Genomic DNA, 11,247 nt, shown 5'->3' on the forward strand with positions numbered 1-11,247 from the left:
TGGTGAAAACAGAGAAGAGTAGGGGTCCAAGGATGGATCCTTGGGGAACCCCTATGGAGACAGGTATTTGGGGAGATATGTCATTCTGCCATACAACGGATTGTTGGCGGTCAGACAGGTAACTCTGAAACCAGTGGGTGACTGATTGAGAGAAGGATAGGTTATTGAGGACAGAGATAAGTTGTTTGTGTGGGACCATGTCAAATGCTTTAGATAGGTCTAGGAAAGTAGCAGAGGAGAGATAGCCATTGTTTTTATGCTGAAGGATAGTGTTAGCAAAGGAGAGTAAGGCAGTGGTGGTGCTATGGTTTGGTCGGAAACCATGCTGAGTACTGGAAAGGAGGTTGTTAGTAAGGAGGTAGTCTGAGACCTGAGAGTGTATGCATCTCTCTAGTATTTTGGAGAGTGGAGAGAGAATAGCTATGGGGCGATAATTGGTTAGTTCTGTGGAGGGTCCGCCTTTGTGGAGGGGAATTATATATGATACTTTCCACAGTGTGGGAATGTAACTTTCTGATAGAGATCGGTTAATCAAGATGGATACTGGGTAGGCCAGAGCATCAGCTGCGATTTGTAGGTATTCACTTTGGAGGTTGTCTGCTGCTAATTTGGTGGGCTTAAGTTTAGTTAAGAGATTTTTTATGTTGGAGGTAGGTACAGGAGAAAAAGTGAAGGCAGTGGGGAGATAACTAGTTGAAGGTGTGGGTTATAGGGGAGGGGGTTGTGTTGTTTAGTTAGTGATAGTATGGTTTGTGTGAAGTGTGTGTTGAATGAGGTAGCAACATTTTCTGAGGAGTGAGGGATGTTAGGAGGAGGGATACTGACTTTACCTGGGTGGAGGATGGAGTTTATGGAGGACCAGAATTGTTTGGGGCTGTGTTGGGAGGAGTCTAGGGCAGACTGGTAGTATTGGAATGTGTCCTGTTTTACTAGCTTTTTGACTTTATTGTGTAGTTCTAGAAATTTCTGTCTAGTTGAGGGGGTTTTGGTTTTGCGCCAGTGCTCCCAGGCTTTATCCCTGTTTTTCATTTCTAACTTAGTGGTTTTCTGTAGCCATGGGGAGGGTTGTGCTTTAGTTCTGGAAAGTCTTATGGGGGCATGGTAATTAAGGATGCTCAGGAAAGTAGTATTAAAAAATTCAACTGCGTCATCAAGACTGAGGTACTTTAGAGGATGCCAGTTACATTAATTGAGGGATGAATGAATGTGAGTGGGTTAAAGTTTAGTTTTTTACGTATTTGACGGTAGATGACAGGTTTAGCTTGGTTTAGGTATTTTTTGAGTAGGAATGTTGGGGAGTGATCACTGGGGCTATCTGATAAGCAGCCTGTTACATATGACTGAGGGCTCTTACTGACTAGTATCCGATCCAGGGTAGTGTGCCTGCTGGAGTTTTTATTTATCCTGGTTGGCAACTGGACTAGTTGGGTGAAGCCATGAAGGTTTACATGATGGGTTGGATGGTTGCCAGAACAGGATTGCCAGTCAATATTGAAATCACCTAAAATTATAGTTTCTTGGGGGAGATGATGGGTAGACCATCTGAGAAGGTTTTCTAGTGGAGGGATGTTTTGGCCAGGTGGGAAGTAGCATCCAGTTATGTTGATGGTTTTGTTTTGGTTTATTTTGAGGTTGGTATATATTATTTCTTCATTACCTATTTGTGGAGCTGATGATTTTAAGATCTGGATGTTTAGATGCTGTTTAAATATTATAGCTACACCGCCTCCTTTCTTGTGTAGCCGGTCTACTCTTAGTATGCCGTAACCTGTAGGGAGTACTTTGCTCACTAGTAATGTGAGGTTTTAGCCAGGTTTCTGTCAGGATGACTATATCTGGGGAGTACAAGTCTATGGTGGCATGGAGTTCATGGACTTTGTTGGATATACTTCTAATATTTAGGCTTAGTATAAGGAAGTCACTTGGCTTTCTATTGGCTGTAATATGGGAGAAGTTGTGGTTTCTAGTCTGATTATGAGTAACATAACATCAGAACATATATTTATCAACTCTGAGATCACCATACCACAGAGAAATGGGAATATTCCAGGAAATGGCATCTAGGACTTGGTATATGTGAATCTGTTCTTAAAGCCATTCAGCCTCCGTATTTCAGGACTTGCTTTAGTGGGTCCCAACATTTCAAATGGTTACCAGATAAAATTCCACAAATAAGCCTACACCCAATGGACCCCCAAAAACAGAGCCCTTGAGGCAAGTAAACAATTTACCCAGGACTCTCATCATAGGGGACCCCATTATATCACACACAGATACCAACTCACCAGGCTGGACAAAGAGAAGCTTATGGTGAGTTGCTTATATGGAGCCAGGATCCACCAAGTTATGCATGCACTCAAGTCTTTAAATGACAGGTACCTGTATAATTCTATCAAGGTCCATTTGGGTATAAATGACCTGAGACATACCTATCTGGACTATATGAAGACAGACATTAAGGATCTCTCTAAATATGTGTCTCAGACGGCTATATGCATTGCATTGAGCAGCATTCTGCCTTCACCGAGGATGACACCACAGTATAAACAAAAACAGATTGACTTTAACAACTGCTTTTTGTTTGTGGTGTCAATCCAGGGGATTCAATGCCTGCCAACCTGGGAGGACATGGTCAGCAGACCACATTGCATAGCTAAAGATGGCCTTCACCTGTTCCTACTAGATTTTGGTTAAAACTGTATCCATCACTTAGAGCGTTTTCTAGGCAATGCCAAAGTGACAAACCTACTAACACAGCGAATAAAACCCAAAGGAACCTACAGGTGTTACTGCTCAGTGCTAGGTGCCTTAACAAGAAAATCCACCCGTACAAGCTATTCTCACTCTGGAGAATATAGACATCTGTGCCATTACTGAGAAATGGTTTAAAACTGCAGAAACTACTCTGGCACTGCAAGGCTACAGTGCCTTCCACATATACACACCATCAGCTACGCAGACAAGGACTAAAGGTGGAGGGGTCTTAATCTACATTAACTACAAGTATACCTTAAGGGTGGTTAAAAATGATGATACTCTACTTTGGGTGATTTGCAGTGGATGAACTCTAAAGTCCCTTACCATATCTTAGCAAGCTATAGGTCACCATCTGTGTCACAAGAATCCCACAACTCTTATCAAGACCTACTGGAGGCAATCTCCATCCAAGCAATCACTCTATTCATGGGAGACTTTAATTACCCCTCTATAGACTGAGTAACATACACTGCCTCCAACTTGCAGGCACAATGTTTCCCGGACATTATTAACCCATATGTCTTTGATCAGTTAGTGCATACTCCAACCAGAAGTTCAAACATAGTGGACCTAGTACTTACCAATATGGGAGAGAGTTGCAACCCCCCCCCCCCCCCCCATGTTACATCCTCAGTGGTGGATTGGATCACAAAGCTGCCTCCTTTGAATAAAAATCAACTTGGAAAACCCAGCAAAACATGTTGCAGTGAGGATCTATTCTAAAGCAAACTACTTCATATTAAGCAACAGTTTGTCAAAATTCAATGCCCTGCCTAACCCCGAGTTCACAATGGCCTGTGCACTATTGTTCACAGAAACAGTGTACAAACACGTAAATGGCTGCTTAGGGACTTTGTACCTACCAGAAGTAAAGCCAAAACAAACTCCAAGCAATAATCACACTGGTGGGCACCAGATCTTACCAGGGTATGTAACAAAGCTAAAAAAAAGTCAAGGACAAAATCAGAAAGAGAAACTCTCATAATGATAATATTTCTGTAATTAAACTAAGCAGGAAGTTGTGGGCTAATTAAATCCAACAAGGCCAATTACAAGGTCACGATAGCTTCTCAGGCTAAATCAACCACATGACCTTCTACAACTATGTTGGAAACCTCAAAGGCAACACACATAACACTGTGCAAGTCTGGTGGTCAGTGGTGCTACCTTCACTAAGCAGAGTGACATAGCAAATCTGCTGACTGATAAATTTGGCTTAAACTTCAGCACCCACTCCCCCTGGCACTCCTTATGAAATCCCTAAAAGCATAACCCCTCCAACTATCAGCAGGGAGCAGGTCATAGGGGCACTCACTAATGTCAAAAACACAGCCTCAATGTGATTCTTCAGTATCTCAGGTTGCCTCCTAAATAGCCACCTATCAGGACCACTTGAGTCACTTTTCAACAACAGTCTCAAAACAGACTACATACCAAGAAAATGGAGGATGGTAATGGTTATGCCCCTTTCACAAGGGTGGATCATCAACTGGCCCCAGAAATAGGGTTGCCAACCATCCAGGATTTGCCTTGACAATCCAGAAATTGACAATTGTCATCCAGTGTCCAGGTTAGGATGAGATTTGTCCAGGAATTTGGTCCTATATTGCCATAGGTAATGTTATCATACTACCGATGGTTGGTAAGTATCTATTTGTAATCTTTGAAGGGTATAAGTTGGCAGTTCATAGTTCCCACCCTTCCATTTCCAAAATGAGGTACGCTACCTCTCATAATGTAGAACAAATGGGTAGAATGAATGTAGAACACTTACCAACACTTTCTAACAACTTCAACTATGAAGCTCACACACAGAGAAAAGACATTCCGTGGAATTCACGAATGTTATTTTTCCATGCAGGAGCAGTGTAGCCACTCCTGCATGGAATATGGCTGCCGAGCGATCCAGGAGAGTGCCGTTTTGACGTGCATGAGCGAGCTGATACTGTTCCTACACGGAAACCCATGCAGGATACTAATTACCTCATTTGCTGGTGAAAACCATGCAAATGAGGTGAATTAGCGATCCAGGAAGCAGGCAGGTAACCATGCAGGAACAGTGTAAGGTGTAGAAATGTGTTTGACTACTAGCTGAATACATTTCTGCAAAAATGAAAATGGAACCATGACAGCTCTGATAAAAGCATGTTCCCTAATCTGTAGGCATGACAGTGGCCAAATATATGGCCATTGGCATGGAACACAGTTTAATTTTAATAAAAATAAAAGTTTATTTTATTGTGGCCGATCTCGGAGGTTGAAGCATAGGGCAGCACCGTGCAAATGGGATTGTGAGGAAAATAAAAAAAAAATAGTTAAAATTCAATTTTAAGGGAAACCTGCATTTTGCTGCATTTTGCCATTATACTATATGGCAAGCAGAATCAAAACAATGGCAGGGAACAGTGGTTGCTAAGGGGGAAGGGTCATGTGTAGTGCAGTAACTATGGATTAAGGCAGTGGGGTAAGTTAATGAGGGGACTTGTACTGAATCACAAAATTCTTCTAAGTGTCACACTGCACCTAACCATCTAAGTTGTTGTTGTGTCTTTCGGCTTTTCCCGGTTAGGGGTCGCCACAGCGGAACTCCGGTCTGCTAATGATTGTTAGTTGATTTTTACGTACCAAGTTACCAGCCCTGACGCACAACCTTCAACGAAGGTACACCCATTCACGCATGTCTCCACGCAGAAGACGCTCTAGCTGAGAATCGAACCGGACAGCTTCTTACTGTGAGGCGACAATGCTACCGCAGCACCACCACCGCGGATACCTAACCATCTAGGTGCTCTAACAAAATCATGTAGGCAGGAGGAGCAACTAACATAAAAAGGGGGTGTGTCATGCTTGCTGTAAGCACACTGGAGCTCTGTTGCCTGAGTTTGTGCTTAGCTAAGCACAGCTAAGCAAGGGGGGGGGGTGTCTGAGGCTGTATAGTCTTATTCCATGAACTGAGGAGCATGTTCACCCCCAGGGGAGGGCCATTTCTTGCTGATTACACTAGCTATGGGGCTTAAACAGGAAGGATATAGAGAAAAAAGGAAATAGCAGAACACAGGAAATGCAGTACAAATCAGCAATATGTGATTCTGCAACCCACAATGGGCCATAGAAAGCACTCAATAATATAGCTGACAGGCGGCTGCATAGCTGAAAGTTGGAGGAGATGTAAAAAAAAGAAATAAAGGGCAACAGCACAATAAAGGGAAATGAAGTAGAAATCACTAATATGGGACTCTTGCAACTTACAATGGGCCATGCAAAGCACACAATAATGCAGCTGGCAGGTGGCTGCATAGCTGAAAATGGGAGGAGATGTAAGTAAAAATTAATTAAAAAAAGGGCAACAGCAGAATAAAGGCAATCATGCACAAATTACCAGTAATGCCTCTAACACTCACAATGGCAAAGCAAAGCCCTGAGTAATATAGGTGGCAGCTGGAATGTATCATAGTCCACCAATCATACAGGCAGCATCAGCAGCACAACAGTATAAAGTATGGAAGCAACTTTCAGTCTGTTTTTCCCGCAAACTCTGCACTATTGGTGTACACGTGGGGGAATTTTAACTGGAAAAATGTTAGGGGCTGCCATTGCTTTGATCCATCAGTATATGCTAGAGGCTGATGGCAGAGAGGAGGATAATGTTGACAACCGCCACAGACCAAGGAGGAGGGGAAGAGTGTACAGACCCAGGGTAACCTATCAGTGGCTACATGATCTGGAGATAGTAGAGCTTTACATGGTGGACAGAGACATACTTCAGCAAATCACCGAGCTGTGCCGGCCTCAACTCAGAGCTAGAGCCAACAGAGCAGAACCCATCCCAGTGGATAACAAGGTATGTGTAGCCTTAAGAATTCTAGCTACAGGTACTTTCCAAAGACCTACTGAGGACATCATGGGGGTCTCACAAGCATCTGCATCCAGGGTACTCCACCAGTTCTTGGATGCCATGCTACCACATGCCGCCGGTGAGCACATTTACTTCCCCAACATCTGTGAGGAGAGGACCAGCAATATGCATCTCTTCCACCTTGTAGCAGAATACCCGGAGCTACTGGGTGCCATAAACTGCACGCACATCCACATCAAAGCACCACCTGTTGAGCAGGGTAGGGTCTACATAAACCGCAAGGGCTTCCCCTCCATCAACTGCCAGGTCATATGCAATACCCAGGGCTTTATCATGAATGTGTGTGCTGGCAGCCCTGGAAGCTATCATGACTCCCACATCTGGCATTCATCACAGCTGTACCAGGCATTTGCCAGTGGGGGAATCCTGTATGGCCATCTGATGGGGGATGCTGGCTATGCACTGGAGCCGTGGATGATGACACCCATCAGAAATGCACACACACCCATACAAGAATGCCATAATGAGGCACACTCACAAACCAGGATCATTATAGAGAGTGTGTTTGGGATGCTCAAGTCATGATTCTGCTGCCTTTACATATCTGGTGGAGCTTTGCAGTACTCTCCAGTCACATGTGCACACATGTTCATAGTATGTGCCATGCTACACAATATGATCCTGTGGAAACGCTGCAGCAGGAACAGCACGGGGAAGGGCCACACAGCCCAAGACCATTGCCAAGGTCTCGACAGACACAGAGGGACTCATGGGAGGAGGCCCCTGAGCCTGCTCCCATAGGCAGACGGAGGCATGCCCAGTATGCTCATGCCTTGGCAAAGAGGCAATGCATAGCACACACTGACACTGTAGGGACCCCAGGGACTGACACCTCTCTCTGACTCACACACACAGTAAAATGGATGACACACACATCACATTACCTGTGACTTACCATGTATAGGCAGTGTACTGTGTGCATCCAACATAGGCAGCCCACAAACACTGCCCTCACAACTGCCACAAGCACAAGGTAAGTCAGTCTTCTTAGCAATAAATGAATGGAATAGTATGTTCTGTTAGCATAGCTATAGTATTGCTGCATGCATGCAAGGGAATGGGGTGGCCTACTGGGATAGCAGCACACAACTGACAGCTATGTGGGACACCAGGAAATGACTAGCCAAAACTGGCCTCCACACACTATGCAGTAGTACCCACGGTGGCAAATCCCACTGCAGTATATGTGTGGGGACAACTAACAGGGGGGTCATAGGTCACAGGCATGGATGTCAGGGTGGGGGGGGGTCCCATAACCACCACTCACACCCACACAGCCAGTCAGCTGTAGAAAACCACAGAGAAATGTCTGGTAAAAGGACACAAATGGCAGCAATATTGAATTACCCCCCTACAGATTCACACAGTGATAACACAGCAGGACCCACAGTTGCAGTAAGGCTATGAAGGGTAAGAAGTTTGAAGCTCAAATGTATGCCAGTACAATCTGATCTGGGATCTTTACTGATATGCTTCCTGTCTCCAAGACAGGGCACAATAGTATGGTAAACAACCAAAATGTAAAGCAAATATCAGCACAGACTGTGCAAATGTGTACAGTTGACAGGTGTGCACCCCCCATATACCCACACAGATGCAGTAACATATATGTTTGCATGGAAATAGCAGTATACCACACAATGGCAGGGCTGTACCAATACACATGAAAACATGTTGCCTGTCCACAACATGCAGGGGTCAATGAGCTATGTGTATGTGTGGTTAATACTGTCTGGATCTGGCCAGCACATTCTCCTGGTAATTGTCTTGTGCTGCCCTAGGTACAGTGCTGCCTTTGACAGGGCCATGTGCAGATAACTGCAGTGTCAACTGTTATGCATGTCTGTGACACCCACTGCTCTGCCACTGACATACCTGGAAGTCACAGTGCTATGTGGAATATACTACACATATTAATGACATCTTGAAGGATGTGTAGCAGAGGTGCCAAGATAAGTCACAGTGCTATGTGGAATATACTACACATATTAATGACATCTTGAAGGATGTGTAGCAGAGGTGCCAAGGCTTTTGTGAATATAAGTGCTTTGTGGTACTGTTGCCAGTGGTCATTCTCAATAATTCTTTTTCTTATGTTTGCTTTTAAAAATAATGGACATGTCTGCACAGTTGAATGCACTCTGTACCCACACCCATAACTCCCAACCTCTGACATCAAGATGTCTGGACAAGGGTAGAAATGAAAGTGGTACAAAGGCACAATGATAGGCATATGTTGTAAATATCGCCCTTACATATTGAGAAAGTTGGTAGGGTGAGGGGTTTGCAGCATGGGAATGGTCTGAATGTTATGTATTCTGAAACAGTAATGTCTGTATTATTTTGTAACATCACGCTTCAATTATATGTAACTAACTTGCCATAAAAACCCAAGTTATGTAGAAAGGATGAAACCTCTAGCCAAACACCAGGACAACCTGCCAAAAAATGTATAGGTCAAAGGTATGCACACACAATGATATGACATCTCAGGTTAGAAAGATACCACACAAGCAACAGATCCCCAGCCAGTATATCACCAGGTTGCTGGACTGTTTACACAGCTGTGTGTCATAACTACACTGGCTGTAGCCCAAAAATGGCCTTGTTGGGCAAGAATTTACATAGCTGCCCTCATAATATTGGTCTATGCATCATACAACTAGTATTCCTCTGGTAAAGCACTGTGATGATCTGAGGATGTGGCATTAGGTAATGACACAATACACTGCAGTTTCAGACTACAGATATGTCAGAAAATGTCTGCTAAACAAAACAAGTACCCTGAGGAAAGTCCTGTGTAATCTTGAGAGGTATGGCTGTAGCACACAAAACCCTGGACTGGAGTACACCTATCTCTGGAATGGAGTCCCACCCTAACTATAGAAGGTCACACTGGGCATGCTCCTACACTTAGAGAATCACAGGACATGTTGGAACCCACATCGGAATATATGACTGTATTGTGTATAAATGTCAGTGCATACAGACAGGTATGTACACCTCAACTGCCCCCACACACACACACATCAGACAGGATTACCCTCAGCTAGCTGTAGGTGGGCCATATGGGATATATCTCTATCTGTTGTGTAAAATACACACATATATATGGGCAACACATGACAACATATGTCAAGCATACACACACATAGATGTGGGGAACTGAGACACAGACAGTGATACAGAGAGAGACACAGGGGGACACAGACAGAGTGAGTCACACATGGATACCCTGAATGGCATACAGTGATATCCTGCTGTGGACAGTGGCATACCAGTTGTAAACAGTCACACGTGCTAGCATAAAAGGTGAGCCCCATTGTGTGTGTGTGTGTGTTTGTGTGTGTGTGTGTGTGTGTGTGTGCGCGTGTGTGTGTGCGCGCGCGTGTGTGTCTCCATAGGTCCAAGTATTAGGAGACTCTTCCCACTCGGTAGACTTCGCATTGCCCTACTTCACAAGATCTGCTGCTTTCATTAACCTTAGAAATACCATTGGACACTGATCACTCCTGTAAGCTCTGTAGCACATGTGATAACTGCATAACACTATAGTACAAATAATTAGGTAGGTAGGGTTCTAATCTCAATACTGGCAAGTGTGTGTGTGTGTTTGTTTGTAGATGAAACAGTTTTAGGCCATTTCCACCCACAACACTTCCCAGTGCTCCACTTTATCAGTCCTACCGATGTCATTCCCTTTATTGGCACATTTGGCCAGTTGTCAGCTCAGTCAGCTCTGTAACCTGTGTGATAACTGCGTAACACTATAGTACAAATCACTAGCTAGACAGGATTTGTAATCTCAGATCTGGCAAATGAGAGTGTGTGTATGTTTGTAAGAAGTATTTTGATACTTCTCCCACCCACTGCCCTACTTTATCAGTCCTGCTGATGTCATTCCCCTTATCAGCACCTTTGGCCAGTTGTCAGCCCAGTAAGTTCTGTAGCACATGAGTACAAATAACTAGATATGCAGGTGTTCTAATCTCAATACTGGCAAGTGTGTGTGTGTGTGTGTGTGTGTGTGTGTGTGTGTGTGTGAGTGCCCCATCACCTTACTTTACTAGATCTGCTGAATAAGTACATTGGGACTAGGTGAAATCATGTAAGCTCTGTTGCGTGTCTGATAACTGCGTAACACATCACCCTAATTTACTAGGCCTGCTGAATAAGTACGTTGAGATGAGGTGAAATCATATAAGCTCCATGGCACGTCTGATAACTGCGTAACACATCATCCTACTTTACTAGGCTTGCTGAATAAGTACATTGGGACTAGGGGAAATCATGTAAGCTCCCTGTCATATCTGATAACTGAGTAACACTATAGTAGAAATAAATAGATAGACAGGGGTTCTAATCTCAATACTGGCAACTGTTTGTGTTTGTGGGGTTCTAATCTCAATACTGGCAAATGTTTGTGTGAGAATCATATACTGTGTGGGTTATACGATTTTGAGTTGTGTACCACTCTGTAAACTTCCCATCACCCAACATTACTAGGCCTGCTGATGTCATTCACCTTAGAAGTACCTTGGGACTGGATGAAATCATATAAGCTCTGTGGTGCA

Source organism: Protopterus annectens, chromosome 16.part0 (assembly GCF_019279795.1).
Source record: "Protopterus annectens isolate FY-2018-M chromosome 16.part0, PAN1.0, whole genome shotgun sequence".
NCBI lineage: Eukaryota > Metazoa > Chordata > Ceratodontiformes > Protopteridae > Protopterus > Protopterus annectens.